Source organism: Mixophyes fleayi, chromosome 3 (genome assembly GCF_038048845.1).
Source record: "Mixophyes fleayi isolate aMixFle1 chromosome 3, aMixFle1.hap1, whole genome shotgun sequence".
NCBI classification, from domain to species: Eukaryota; Metazoa; Chordata; class Amphibia; order Anura; family Limnodynastidae; genus Mixophyes; species Mixophyes fleayi.
Window position 1 is genome coordinate 197328503 of NC_134404.1, and position 14922 is coordinate 197343424.

Consider the following 14922-nt stretch of genomic DNA (forward strand, 5'->3'; position numbering starts at 1 on the left):
ATGCAAGATTCTTTTTGTATACTTTTCTCGTTGTATATACTACGATTGGGTATTATGTGACAACGGAATCAGGCGTGGACTTGATATTAATCAGTGGATTAACTACACTGTGTAAGTGATTCAGCTCATTTTTCCTCATACCTCACACGTGTGGAGGTGTTTTAAGTAACCGTTAGTTTATACACGGTGAAGCTGATATATATTTTTGGATACAGGATTAAGGAAAAGTGGTTTTATTGTTGGTTTAAATACTAATTCAGTATCCATTTATTCTTTTTTCCCAATCTCCACGGACCACAATATTTGGAGAGTTTATAAAAGATTAATAAAGTCCTTCCATATGACATCCGCTTTTCGATTTCATCTGTAAAGAAGATTCCATGATTGGACTGATAAGAAGCGTTCAATATATGTGGACATTTTGTGGACTTTTTTCTATTTTTATTCTGTAGTGAACTTGTTATATGCGCCTATATACCTTTATTGTATTATTTGAAGTTCTTGGTTTGTTTGGGCCCCCACAAAACAAGGTAACAATGGCCTTAAGCCACCTAAGGTAACAGTGCTGTTAATTAACTCTACTGTGGCAAGATGTTGTTGTCATCATCCTCAGCCTCATCCTCACCCTCATCAGTGTGTACATCATCCCCACACATTATTAATTCATCACCGCTGGAATCTACCGTTACAGAAGTCTCAGTATATTGATGTAATTGGAGGGAAAGCCCTTCCTCTTGGAACTTGAAGTTCATTTTTATGAACATCATCTTTTCCACATTTTGAGGAAGTAGCCTCCTATGCTGATCGCTGACAAGATTCCCGGCTGTGCTATAAAAAACTCTTTCCGAGTACACACTGGAGGGTGGGCAGCTTAGGCAGTGCAGAGCGAGTTGGTACATGGGTCTCCAAATTCCCTTTTTTTCCTCCCAGTATGTAAAGGGACTCTCTGATGTATCTATTTCTATGCTGTTGTGAAAATAATCCTCCACCATCCTTTGGATGCTGATAGTAGGGTCAGGTGGAGTTATGGCAGAGGTTTCACGTTTTTTGGTCAATTCTTTTAGACCAGACCAGATGTCAAAATGTGGTGCTGAGTCATCTGCATCATCCCTGGGTCTCTTGGGAAAGCTAAGGTTTTTCCTAGCAGCAGTTGAGTGAGAAACTGAAGGAGGAGACGCCGTCCTGTCACGTAATACTTGAGCTGTCATCATGCTCACCGGGAGCTCCTTGCATCTCTTCAGATCTGGGTCAGTTGGAAACAAAGAGATGAGAAAGCTCTCAAACCGAGGATAAAGCACAGTCGCCAAAATGTAGTGATCCAATTTCAGGAATGTGATAACTCTTGGATCCTGGCGAAGCGAATAAAGTACTAGATCTACAAGTCTGACAAACTTAGCGTAATTGCTTTGTTTAATCTCCTCCTTCAGTTTCTGAAGCTGGTTTTCCAAAAGTCTAATTAAGAGAATCACTTGACTTAAGCTCGCAATGTCTGAACTCACTTCACAGGTGACTACTTCGAATGTTTTCAGCACATTGCACAACACGGAAAGTATTCTCCACTGCGCTTGACTAAAATGCATCCCCCCTCCTTTCCCAATGTCATGGCTTGTGGAGTAAGCGTGGATGGCTTTTTGCTGTTCCTCCATCCACAGAAGCATATACAGCGTGGAATTCCACCTGGTCACCACCTCTTGCTTCAGTTGGTGGTAGGCCAAATTAAATTGCTCTTGCAGCTGCTGCAATCTCCTACACGCTGTTGCCGAATGCTGGAAATGTCCAGATAATTTACAGGGCGCAGACAGCATCTCCTGCACGTCACTGTCATTTTTTTTAAAAAGCTCTGCACCTAGTTTATTGTGTGAGCAGAACAGGGTATGTGATGGAATTTACCCAGCTGTAATGCTCTCACCATATTGGTTGTGTTATCAGAAATGACATATCCTGAGGAGAGTCCAAGCAGGATAAGCCATGTTGCAATGACATCCCTTAGTTTTTGTAACAGATTGTCAGCTGTATGCCTCATAGTGAAGCTGGTGATACACAGAGTAGCCTGCCTCTGGCAAATGTGACATACTCGGGTACATGCTGCTGCTGTTCCTGCTGGTGAAGGCAAATCACCAACCCAGTGGGCTGTCACAGTCATATAATCTTTAATTTGCCCAGTTCCGCTTGTCCACATATCTGTGGTTAAGTGTACAATGCAGCGCCGCTTGAAATTTAATTGCCAAACACCCGGGTGTTGAAGAATCCGCACGTTCATACATTTACCCCTTGGTGTCCGAATGACAAGGTCTTACTTGGTCACGACTGACCTAACAAGAAGACGCCTCAGTAACAGCTGCAAAACTCGCACTCATAGAGAAAGGCGAAGGCCTCATTTATTCTTTGCCAGTGCGTGTGTAGAATGGTATGTTGGCAATTTTATTTTTTTCTGCAGATAACTTTGCTGGATTACAGCTCTTTTTTCTGGACCAAGGTAAAAGGTGTTTTTTTTACATTTTTGTTTCTCTGACTTAAAAACACTATGTACTTTTACATAGGCTTTAGCAGGTGACATACAGGGATTACTATCATCATGACTGGTGGCAGCAGCTGCTTTGTGCTTCTGCTCTTCTGTATACTGCTGTGAATCCATTTTAATAACACCATACACTTTGACTGCAAATTCAGACGAAAAGCCTGCCAGGCCTAATATTTGCATTTCAGCAATGACAATTAGCAATGTAGCTCTTCTCTTTGTGTGTAACCTATATAACACAGTAGAGAAGTGTGTCCCTTAGACTAAACGCAGTTAAAATCATGCAGGTGAGTGACTTGCCAAAGAACCTATGATATGTGGATTCCTGGAATTTCAGCCAATAGGAGCAGGAAGGGGATGGGACTTATACACAGTTATAAGTCTGTGCTCAGAGGTTACAGTCCTTCCTGCTTCCGGATTCGTGTGAGCAAGGCTGAGTAGTGCAGCATTTTAGTGCATTTCTGTTAAATTTTGTGGCATTCCTCATTTTTATTTCTAGCATTCTGCCTTATTTTCTCCCCCTTTTCTCAGCTTTCATTCTCCTTTTTCTTTTTTCATCCTCCCCTTTCAGCGTTGCGGGGCTCCGTGCGCTTCTCTCCTCTCTCTCCCCCCCCCCCTTTTTACTTTTCATTTGTCTCCCTGCCCTAGTTTCATTTTATATAGTTTTCCATTCCCCAGCCTTTTATTGTTTTATTTTTGACTTTGGTTTTTTGTCTCCCTCCTACCTGGTGCCGTCATGTCCCGCCCTAGTCGGGTTCGGAGTGCCACTTCCAGATTAAGAGACCCAACTCCGGCAGTCAAGCCCCTTCCCCTCTACTCTTCTACTCCCCTTGTAGCTGCTTCGTCCCCCCTCGACAGCGGTGTGCCCGCTAGGGGGACCCGCAGCATGTCTCCATCCGGATCTCCACGCGGCAGGCCTGGCCGCGGCGGGCGGCGGTCACGGAGCGCCGTTGCTATGGCAGCGGTTTCTCTTCATACGGGGGTTGCGATCGCTGGGCTCTAGAGGGAAGCGGGGGGGGGGGGGGGGGTCAGGGTCCGTGCGGCAGCAAGGGGGTGGGCAGGAGGCCCCCTCTATTCCCCCTCCTTCTCTGTCTCATTCTTTTCCCACGGGGGCCTTAATTTCATTTAGGAGCTGGGAGTCGTCAGGGGGGCCTGTGGATAGAAATAATAGTCCAGCAGGGGGAGGTAGAGGGGCGGTTTCCCCATACAGAGGGCTAGGCCCTATTATCTGGGACCCCATAGCTCCGGTGATAGGGGGGGTTCAGTTCCGTATTGAGGGGTCCTCGTCTGGGGGGGGTATCCCCCCTTCTTTTGTCCCTGCTTTTCCATTCCCCGGAGTCAGCCGGGGCGGTACGGAAAAGGAGTCATCCGTTAGGGCAGGTCATGGTCAGGGGGTCGCCCTTAGACACGAGACAGCAGGCGAGGTAAGTAAAGGCGGGCTAGAGTGCTTTGCTCCTTTGGGAGGGGGGTCGGTAGCCAGCTCCTTTTCTCATTTTCAGTCCGGGGGGCCCCTTCCTTGGGGATTGGGGGCCACATCCTTCAGTTCAGGGAGTGCGGGTAGCGAGGCCGTCCGGGCACATGTTGGGATCAACAGGCAGGACAGTGGGGGAGTTTGGACCTTGCCCTATCGTCCGGCGGGGGGGGTTTTACCCTCGGGCGTCGGAGTTGCGTCCCCCCCTTATCCCACCCCTTCTGGCGTATATACCCACACCTATCCGGTGCCATTATTTTCGGGAGGGTTCTTGAGTGGGGGGTCATTGGGGTCGCCCCCGGGATTCATGGAAGCGGGTATCGGTAAAACAGGGGTTAGCACAGGAAGGGCGTGGGTTGCCCCCCCCCATTAATATTCAGCGAGTTGGCTCTGGTGTTAACGTGTCTTTGATTGCAGATGCCCAAGTGCCAGTAGCAGTGACATCAGCGCAGCCAGCGCTTCCGGCATCTGTACCATTGGGAGGTGTGTCTGGACAGGAAGCACAACAGGCGGCCATCATGGAGGCGTCATCGGTACCAGGGCCGTCAGAGACAGCAGGAGCCGGGCAGCAAACGGTGGCAAGCGCAGGCGGTGAGTTGCCAGAGATTAATTTGTCACACGAACTTGCACACAGCCCTCCAATGTCGTCCACTGACGAGGACTCCCCCTCTTCATCGGGAGAGGGTCCTCAGAAGTTGATTAAGATTCTTAACACTCACTTTAGTAGATCTAGGCCTAAAGGAGATAGACGTGGTACAGCAGCAAATCTGTCAGCGAATAGAACTCCCATGGTGCAATGTGAGAACACCGCCCTTTTAGCGGGCGTACGCCCTTGCATTAGAGACAGGATTAAGAAAGGTTGGTTTGTGGACATGTTTCAGATTACTAAAGCGGGTAGGAAAGAGTTAGAAGTGGCCCGGGCAAAAGGGGGCATAGGAGAAGAGGCCTTTAAAACCTTCTCTAACTGGCTGGCGGGTTATTGTTCCTTCACAGCATGCTATATTGAGACGAGACCACAGGCCTCGGAGGAGGTCTGGAAATATTTACATATGATAAACGAAATGTTCCTTAACGATCGTCCGGGGACTTGGCGGAAATATGACAAACTGTTTCGTGAGAGAGTAGAAGGTCATGTGGACATGCCTTTAGGCGTGAAGGACGTTGAGATATGGATGCAACTTAATCGTGCTAGCTTAGCTTTCAGTTCAGGGTCACAAGCGAATCAGTTTCCGCAGGGGGGGGAGACGCGGTGCTCCCCAGTTCGCGAAAAACAGGTGCTTTGCATTCAACAACGGGGCGTGCGGTAGAGGAGAATCTTGCAGATACAGACACATCTGCTCCAATTGCCGCGGTGCGCATTCTGCCAGAGTGTCCGAGGAGTACCCCCGGCCTCTCCAGATACCGCGGCAACGATAACAACGCTCCTTAAAGCCCAGTCCCTTATATGTTATGAGGTACTTGAAAGATGGCTTAGAATGTATCCAAATACGGAACAGGCTTCCTTTCTAAGCGAAAGTTTTCGTCACGGGTTTAGGTTGCCTATTAGCGCATCGGTTAGCGCCAGGGCCTCTAGGAACTTAAAATCTGCATACATTTTCCCCGATATCCTTGACGAGAAAATTTGTGGTGAGATAAGCCTGGGCCGCATGATTGGCCCGTTTGATTCCCCCCCCCTGTCAGATTTAGTCATATCCCCAGTAGATATAGTCCCTAAAAAAGCGCCAGGTAAATTTAGACTAGATCAGCACATGTCACATCCCGCAGGCAATTCCGTCAATGATGCCATAGACCAGGACATAAGCTCTGTTGTATACCAGTCATTCGAAGAGGCTTTGATGCTCATTCGGAGGTTTGGGCCAGGAGCACTTATGGCCAAATTAGATATCAAGTCGGCTTTCAGATTGCTTCCCCTGCACCCGGAATCATTCCGTTACATGGGTTTTAAGATTAAAGGCAAATATTATATTGACAGATGCCTTCCCATTGGGGTGTTCCTTGTCATGTGCCTATTTTGAATCCTTTAGTTCCTTTCTTCACTGGGCGATTCAGGCGGTCACAGGGCACGAGGGCATCGCACATTATCTGGATGACTTTCTGTTTGTAGGCCCGGTTAGCTCTTCAGTATGCTCAGATATGCTCTATTCAGCTCAGGCTCTGTTCTTGGTTATGGGGGCACCGGTAGCTAAGGAAAAGACAGAGGGCCCAACATCTTGCTTGTCATTCCTGGGGATAGAAATAGACTCGGTGGCAGGCTGTTGTCGCTTGCCAGCTGATAAAATAACAAAAATGGAGAGTTTGATATCCAGCACTCTGGCCTCTCCTTCTCGTACACTTAGACAGGTTCAAGCGTTGCTAGGATCATTTAATTTCGCTTGTAGGGTCATACCCATGGGTAGAATCTTCTGCAGGAAATTACAACTGGCCACAGCAGGTAAAAACAGACCCCACGCATTAATAAGACTGAGTGATGAGATAAGGGAGGACTTACCAATATGGGTAACATTCCTTCAGTAATTAAATGGTTCCAGGATCTGGCCTTCACCTCCCATTTCCACGTTAGAGTTAGATCTATTCACCGATGCCGCAGGCGCTAAAGGTTTTGGTGCTTTCTTCCAAGGTCGGTGGTGCGCTGCGGCATGGCCGCAATCGTGGATAGACAGGGGGCTTACAAAGAATTTATTGGTACTGGAGCTGTTTCCCATAATTGTAGCGCTGAAGTTGTGGGCCTCTCAGCTGGCAGGGCGTAATGTTTCCTTTTGGTGTGACAATTTGGGCGTGGTGCAGGCAATTAACCGTCAGAGCGCTTCCTCTAAGCCGGCAGTAAATTTGCTGCGCGTTCTGGTGCTTCGTTGCTTGGACTTCGACATAAATTTTCGCGCCAAACATGTACCTGGTATAGACAACTGTATTGCTGACTCCCTGTCCTGTTTTGAATGGGAGCGCTTTAGATCCTTGGCTCCCCGTGCTGACCCCGTGGGTACATCTTGTCCATCTTGTGTTTGGCAGATGGTCGGTCCGGTTTAAGATTCTTGGCAGAGGCCTCTCTAGCACCATCTACGTGGAAGGCTTATCGGGCAGCCTGGAAACGATGGGAGAGCTTTATATTGTCCGGTCCCTATCGTGCCCCGGGGGATCCTAACGGTATTGTAGACTTCATGTGGGGGTGTTACCAAGATGGGGTTAGTAAAACATCTATGTCAGCTATTTTAGCAGGCATATCGTTCATGGCTAGGTTACAGGGTGTGTTAGATCCCACTAAATCGTTCCTCATTAATAAAGCGTTAAAAGGATGGTCTAGACTTCACCCCGCCCCCAAGGATGGGAGAAAACCCATAGATCCATTATTATTGGCACGTATTATTTTGATTTTATCTGAAGTGACATCAGACCATTTCAAAGCTTCCCTGTTTGCGGCAGCATTCTCCTTGGCTTTTCACGGCGCTATGCGAGCCAGTGAATTAGTGGCGCAATCCAAAAACAGAATGGAAGCTGCTTTACTAAGTAAACACGTGGGGTTGTCGGACGACAACATTCAAGTAAAAATTAGACGATCTAAAACAGATCAGACAGGTGTTGGACATTGGTTTACCCTTAGTAAACATCAGGATCAAAGTATATGCCCGGTTAAACTTTGTAAATATTTCGCCTGCCTTAGGCCACATGGATCAGAGATTTGGCTAGTTCATGAGGATTGCTCCCCCCTCACTAAATGTCAATTTCATGCAGTTATGTGCAGCGCGTTAAATGCCCTTGGTTGATCTTCATCAGATTACGGAACACATTCGTTTCGGATTGGGGCGGCCATGGCGGCTGCAGCAAGTGGGGCTTCTGTAGCTTCTATACAAAGGCTAGGAAGATGGAAGTCTGACTGTTATAAATCCTATATTCGTCCTGATGTCTAACATGTGTTTTTTCCCTTTAAGCAGCTCTTCTCTACCTCTTTTATCCTCTAAGCTAGTCAACCCAGGGCGCTAGGCTGCTTGCCGCTATTTGCGGGGGCGTTGAAGGGCTTTTTCCTCATAGGTTTTCACCTTCACCTGGGTTGCTGCTTTTCCTTTCGTTCTGTTAGGTTTAAGGTTGGAATTAATGTTTTGTCCCAGCATTCACCTCACTCTCCACCTCCTAGTTATAAATAGGTGTTTTTTATGTTTTTGTGGATTATAACTTTAGTTCATGGGCCTTTAGTTAATTCAAGATATTTATATGATGTCTCTTCCGTTGCTTGTTTGGTTTTTTCGTGGTTTCTTGCTTATTCCCTTTTATTATCTCGTTTTAGGAATGAATTCTTCTAAGATCTCCGTTTGGGTTTTGGGTCACTCCTACATTTTCTGGGCTAACAGACACCCTTTATCCCGTATTTGTCCCTGGTTATCGGATAATGTTTCTATTAGATAGATAGGTAAACGTGGTTTAAAATGGGTAGATTTTCTCCCTCTCCTGTCAGAAGAAATTGTATTACATGGTGTTCCTGATGTGTTGGTAGTTCACGCCGGTGGTAATGATGTGGGTCAAATTAAAACCCTGGATCTCATCATTAAAATTCGTGAAGACATGGCTGTTATTTCTAGGAGATGGCCCAATCTCAAGCTATGCTGTTCTTGCATTGTCCCTAGACGTCGTTGGAGATCTTCTATGGCTGCGGTTAATATTGCAGCGTCTGTCCGCAAGTTAAATCAGGTGGCCGGAAAAATCTTCCGTGTTTTAGGTGGTTCTGTTATCAAGCACCCATTGTTGAAAGCAGAGTTCTCTTCTTTATACAGATTAGACAGTGTTCACCTGTCGGACGAGGGGGTCCGTTATTTTATTGACCAGCTGTTTTGGCGTTTAAGAGGAGTGGTTAGGTCTGTAGTTTAAGTTCATGCGGCGTGGTAGGAGAGCAGTGCAGTCTGTAACTGTGCATATGGTGCTTGGGTGATCTTGTCATAGGTCACTACCCCTCTGTGGTTATGGTGTCATACCATGGTCGGTCCGTTTGTTAGGAGGACCTTTGGGCCAGTTTGTATGGTTTATACTGGCGGAGTTAATTAGGGGGCGTAGTCTTGCCGTTGGACTTGATCTTAGCACCGGCCAATAGATAAGGTATGATCCTGGGTTGGTGGTACTATGGTCTGACCTTTCCACCTTATTGGTTTTGCGTTCCTGACTGCCCTGCTCTCGTCCGCCTTACAGTCCTATTAGTTTAAATATAAATAAATACCGTCATTCATTCCAACTTTAATTTGGTGTCCGTGTCTTTATTTGGTTTGGTAAAAGGTAATGTCACAAGTGTGTTATTTGGGGAAAACTTCCCTGCTATGCATTTTAGAATGTGACTGCAGAATTACACCAAGCCTGCCAGCACTAGTATTTGTATTTTTCTGCAATGAGAATTAGCAATGAAGCTCTCCTGAATGTTACTGTAGACTTTGTTGAACACTGCTACCCAATCCTCTTTCAATTCTATCTATGTTGCTGCCCAACTGCTCTACACACTGTGCTACCCCTTCTGTGTCCCTCCTTCAAATGGGGCTAGATCGCCGTGGATGGCGGTAATTATAGATTTCAAAACGATGACGTTTTGCCTTGTTTTCAATTCCGAAAAAGCGCGAAAGGCTCGTTACTCGGATATGCTTCGGGTGTGTTCGGTTCTCGAGGAATCGAGCATGAGCATCTCTAATTAAAAGTAGGATAAGTCCCTTCTCTGCCAGTTTAAAAATAGTGCACAAATGAGGTCCTTTTGCAGAGTGGAAATGGCTGTGTGCCTCTCTGCACATTAAGGATTGCCCATAAAATGTGCCCTCTCCACCTCTTTATCTAATTTCAATAATCTTGCTAAGCAAAATAAAACTTTGTTCTTAAACTGCTATGCAAGACTAGGTGCACTGTTGCGCCTACTCTGTAATTTGAAAGGAACACCTTGCCCTTACCCAAGTCCTCGTCCTCCCATCAGCTAGTGCACATAAGAGGTTTCGTTGAGATTTGACCATGTTGCACTTTGGAAATTAGGCCAATTGTATGAAAATTAACTGCAACTCTGTGTTTCACCTAAACTTCAGTGGCCAATTCATCACAACTTTATTGATATTTCAAGGTGTTGTCACCAAGAATTTCCAAGATAAGATGTCACTTTTAAAAACCTGCAGCAAGTATGACTCTAAAACATATAGTGACTCTGCAGGTTCTCTTGAAAGGATCACAGCCTTAACCAACAGTCAAACACATTATAAACTATTATCCCATTACATGCCCTGGAGCAGAAATATATTTTAGTCGCTGTGAGAATGGATTTGCTGCTTCTATTCTTCCAAATTTCCACACTACATTTTTCATGAGTTATGTTTTTGTTGTTGGGGTTTTTTGTTTTTTTTTAAATTTGACATAAACTTCGAAATTGATGTGGCTTGAAAACACTCAGGTAGCATTCAATGTTGGCACATACTAAAAGACATTTTTTTTATTTTGATTTACTTCCTGCTGTAGATATCCAAGATTATCTTGACATTGTCAATATTTTCAGATTTTATCCATCTCACAACCTACAGACTCATCATTGAACTCAAAAATAAAATTAGATAAATAAACGAATAGGCAGACATTTAGGGGGGGAATTCAAATGGCTGCGTTACCATTAAAAGTAACGCGGCCTGCGCATTATTACCGCTCTTACGGTAATAGTGGGCGTAATTACCATTATTACGGTAGTTCTAATGCCGGCTTTTTGCTCGCAGCTTCCGCTGCAAGCAGAAAACCGCGTTAAATTGTCAATTGTCCGCGTTACTCGCAAAAGTAAAGCGGCTTGCGCACTATTACCGTTATTACGGTGATAGTGCGCGTAATTACCGTTATTACGGTACCTTTAACGATGGCTTTCAGGGAGCTGCCAGCTGAAATCCGGGTTAGAATTACCGTAATGACGGTAATACTTTCAACGCCACGTTAATTTTGCAAGTAACCCGGACAATTGAATATGCCCCTTTAAGTCATTGGTGCTCAAGAACATTTTTGCTTAGATTCCAAGTTACATTGTATCATTGTTCTGGGATCATGAGTGTCAGTGTGTCATCATTCCTCTATCCAAAAAAAGAAAGCTCCTATTAAATGTATAGATAGCATAAATGACAATTAGGAGACTCTCAAAACAGACTATGCTACTTCATCTAGGTTCCCAAACCACAAGTTATTAGGCAAGTGTGAGTCTCCAGCTGCTGCAGAACTACAAGTATCAGCATGCCCTTACATGCTGATACTTGTAGTTCTGCAGCAGCTGGAGACTCACACTTGCCTAATAACTTGAATCAGAATCACAGATTGAGTAATGCCCGTTACTCACTGGTGTTGCGGTTTCATCAAATAACAGTGCAAACCAAATGTGAAAATGCAGAAAAACACTATGCTTATGATATGTGGGTTACATGGGTATACACTCTGTTGATGTGCACTGGGCATGTCCACATTCATTTGCAAATGCATTCAGAAAGCACTAAGATTTTCTTATTCATTCCAACAGCCCATTCTCTTTCAATGGTGTTTCCATTGTGTACACAATATGTAGAAATCCCACTGAAATGAATTAGTTAATGAAATAACAGTGTGGGCTGGATCTCACTAAAGCAGAGGGACACTGATTGTGAGGTCCCCCTACTAGAGTAGAAAGAGCATGGCCTGTAAAGCACTATTAAAAGGGAAATCGGAATGTAATGACCCAGATAATGATAATGGTGATAATTTGTAATCCACAGAAAAAATTTGTAATCCAAGGACATTCTTCTTGTGGTCCCCAGGAAATTATCTTACTTTGTAATCCAAGGGATCTTATTTTTGCAATAAATGGGAAAGGTTCTTTATTTGTGATCCAATGGAATGCTTCTTCTTTGATCCTGCAGGTTAATAGATTTCTTGTAATCCATCCAGAGTCCCATCTCAGAATGACTATGAACTGAATTGATTGGGACTGCTTCAGCCAATCACAACAGGTTTCCCACAGTAGCTAAACTGTGATTAAAGGGATGTAAGGATAGTCCCAGAGACTCCTGACTTTGATCATACATCAATAAAAATTAATTGAATCTCTACTGACGTGGGGAAAAAACAAATTAACTATGCTGGGGAGTTTCATTCATGTCAATGACTCATTCATTTCAATGCAGTTTCCACATATAGCGCACAACTCCATTGAAATGAATGGGTCACTGAAATGAATGGGCTATTAAATGAATAGACTTCTAATATGAATGGGAAGAATACAGCACTATGCATTTTAAACCGCATGTGTTAACCCATGCTTGCCTACTCGGCAGAAATATCCAGGAAGATCACAAATTTTGAGGAGCTCTCCCAGACTCCCAGTGCCCCTTTCTCAAACAGGATTCCTGGAAGCTGCTAAATGTCACTGTTTTCCCAGGGCTCTGCTGGTTCTGTAATATAGAACCAGCAAATCTATGAAGCTGACCAACTGTAAATGGCGGAAGATGTGTGACGGGTGTGTGAGTGGAAGTACCAATTACCAGCTGCATGTAGTCCTGGGCACCAGTTGGGCACGTTAGTAAAATGTTTAACGTAGACCAATAACTAACCTATCAGATTTAAAAGGCTTGTGCAGACTGATCGTATCTATGTGTATATACACAGACATATACAGTAGGTACAATATATACTGGTCTTGTATGCACAATAATTAAAAAAACTCATTCTGGCATGACACCCCCGACCCCCCCCCCCCCCACACACACACACATACATATTCTGGCATGACTGACACACACACACACACACACACACACACACACACACACACACACACACACACACACACACTTCAGTTCACCTCAATTATAATTGAGTTCTGTAGGAGCTGGTGCCTAGTACAGCATGTTGCAGAGAGGTTTTGCAAATGCTATGTTGAAAGCAAGGACAGACTGCATAGTTTCAATGCCTGTGTGTATAAGTCCTCATGGCATGGTATGGATTTAGTTACTGACACCACTATAACAGCTGGATAAAAGTACAAAAAAACTGTATGTTCTTTTCTATTAGATTTAGCAGGTATTTATATAGCGCCAGCATACGCCAGAGCGCTGTACAAACAAAGTAGTAAAACAAGATTGGATATTAACAGACAGACAACACAATAAGAGAGCCCAGCTAGCCATCTTAAAATGTATATAATCATTATGAATGGAAACGAGCAGATATAGTTGTCTACACTCATGTGCACGTTGAGAAAGTGCATGAAGTTTATAACTGCATATTTGCATGAAAATTGTTTTGCAGACACACAAAGATGAATATACGAGTACATCCAATGATTACCTATGAGATAGTATAAATGACACACGTACATGGAGCACTATTTAATGTACCTGTTCATGTGTTGGCTCTTTCCTGTTACTAGGGGGTTCGCTTCGGTTGCTAGGCACAGTCTGGAAACATCCACTGTCTGCGTCACGTCGTCTGACATCGCCCAGGGCTCCTCCCTCGTGATAGTGGCCGGAGTCCTGTGCTGTCATATCGTGCAGTAACTGCGACTGTGACGTAATTACCGATCTGGAGCGTTCAGGCAAGACCAGCAGTTGTAGAACTACAAGACCCAGCATGGCCATACATGGCTGGTACCGTCACAGCAGCTGCAGAATTACAGTTTACCTGGCTGGCTATGATTTAGACAACGACAGCTTGATTACTTTTTGGTTCGCCTCACTATTTCCATAAGTTATTTGCAGTTCATTATGTTAATTGCTGATTACACAGTTTACATGTCAGCGGCCTGACTGTGAATCTATTAAGTGACTTGCAAGTTTAATTTATGTGGTTCAATAAGAACAGCAAATCGAAACAACGTAATGTAGTGGATATTATATTAATAGATACATTAGGTTGCCAAAGTTTTGAATGGTGTATTTTAACAGCTATTTTAGGGAAGGACTGTCAGTCCTAAAGCCAAATACCTCTGATTTACTTCCACAATGTGCAGAATACTGCAATAAACAGCATCCTGGCACCATCTGCTGATCATATTATGAAAACGCGCTAACTAAGCTCCAGTTGTATTATTATTTTTTCTGCAAGCTGTGCCCATTTGTTTTCATAACATAACAGACTTTTACAAAATACAAAAATATAATAAAAATAAAACTGGTTCCTCAGCTGACTCCCACGCCTAATCACTGTTGATAAATGTTATATCCTTCCTATGTTTATTGAACATGCTGGGAGTGGTTATCAACACGTTCAGGGGTCATTTACTAAGCTGCAATGAGCCAAAAATCTGGAAAAAACAGCTGTTGGCATCCTGGAAACTCCTACTCTGTCTCTTAGCAGTCCTAGCAAATACCTTGTGTTCCAAACTTCACAACCTCAGTCTTGGTTTACTTTTGATTAGTCAGAGGGGAAGACTCAATTGCTGGCAATGTGGCCTGCGGATAATGCCGGCAATTGCGGTAGGAATCTCCACTCATTCTTACTCGCACCTCTAGAAATGAGCGGAAATTCTAACTAGCCAGAACATCTTTGCGAGGTGTCTGCGTGATGTTCCGGAAAAACCTTGCGCCGAATTGAATCTCCCCCACCGAATCTGTTTTATACTGTGATCTGCTGACTCCTGCATATGTGGTGTTCTGCCCTACTTCTATGCACAGAGAAATGTTTCTTTGTGGGAAGCAGTGGGTGACAGTCATCTCTGTGCTGAAGCTGCCTTACGCTCAGCTGCTCTTCCTCTACACTTCTAAATATAGACTTTTTTTTCCTGAATTCCCTGCGGTCTGAAGGAACACCATGTGAAGCTTATAGCAAGCAGGACTATGGCAGTGACATGCCAGAGTGAGCATTAGATGCACCTTTTTATGAGTAAAAGCATTCCTTACACAATCAAAAAACAAAATTACACATGTTCTCTTCAAAAAATGTAACAAGGCATTTGTTCTGCTTATATGTGACATGCATTGCTTGGATTAGGATT

The 14922-nt window shown here is 44.4% G+C and overlaps 1 protein-coding gene across 5 annotated transcripts in view; it reads right to left on the reverse strand.

The window, feature by feature from the left end:
* FAM184A (family with sequence similarity 184 member A) overlaps positions 1–13459 on the reverse strand; it is a 253280-nt gene extending 239821 nt beyond the window's left edge. For 4 of the 5 annotated variants that reach the window (XM_075202994.1, XM_075202992.1, XM_075202993.1 and 1 more), the window contains exon 1: positions 13328–13457. The gene's annotated coding sequence lies outside the window, so the exon portion shown is untranslated. Of the gene's footprint in view, positions 1–13327 lie in introns of all 5 variants that reach the window. The other variant, XM_075202995.1, reaches the window with a different exon arrangement.
* Positions 13460–14922: the final 1463 nt, after the last annotated feature.